Genomic DNA, 884 nt, shown 5'->3' with positions numbered 1-884 from the left:
TAACCGTTTACTGTGATGCTTGTTTAAAACAGACGAGAGTAATGATGAGAATAGCTGAGTAGCGCAAAATTTGCCAGGAATTTACTGGGCTGTATAAGGAATGTCCAGCTTCATAAAAGGAAATATATAATAGACGAAACTAAAAGAAAAAGGACATGGTAATTAAAGCCGTCTAGTTGGTGGGTCTGTATTTTTTCTGTAAGCATTGTCAGACTTTGAAAAGCGTCCAACGACTTGTGTTTGCAATGAGGTTCTTAAATAGAAAATGGAAAGGAATTTGAGTCTCTCAAGCTGCCAGATGCACGAGGTGTATGTATAAATGTTTATTGACATAAATATATATTGGATCGATATGATACCTTGGTATTGTTTTTCATTAACATCTAGTTTACCCATTCATACCCCAAGATTCTTCTTGTCTGAATAAAATCGTCTGGTTTTAGCTAGAATAAAATATAAAAAGTGGAGCTTGGCAACATCAAATCTACGTTCGGCGATCCCGCCTATTCTCGATTGATGTTACTGTTCTGCAATTATATAAGGATTTCACAAAATCAATGTTCAAATAATCATATCACCGTGTTGCTGTTTGTGCAAACGTTACACCATGACGCGAAGATAGGTCAGATGTCATATTTTCGTGACATTTGATATAAGCTTGGCTTATGGCAAAATTTTCTCGTTTTGACATTGCGTCAACGTCCGAATACATGATTACGTCATGTCGTCCACCTTTTCGTTTATTCATCATCTGTCGAATGCTAATATTCTTTCGCATTTTTTGCTGTCGTTAAAAAAAAATATTACTACATAAATATGTGTGTTTACAAATGTATGAACACATATATATATATACATCATATAAAATATTCATACTTGGTTAT

Source organism: Oratosquilla oratoria, chromosome 44 (assembly GCF_046742065.1).
Source record: "Oratosquilla oratoria isolate Oo_2021 chromosome 44, ASM4674206v1, whole genome shotgun sequence".
NCBI lineage: Eukaryota > Metazoa > Arthropoda > Malacostraca > Stomatopoda > Squillidae > Oratosquilla > Oratosquilla oratoria.
This window is presented reverse-complemented; position numbering follows the sequence as displayed.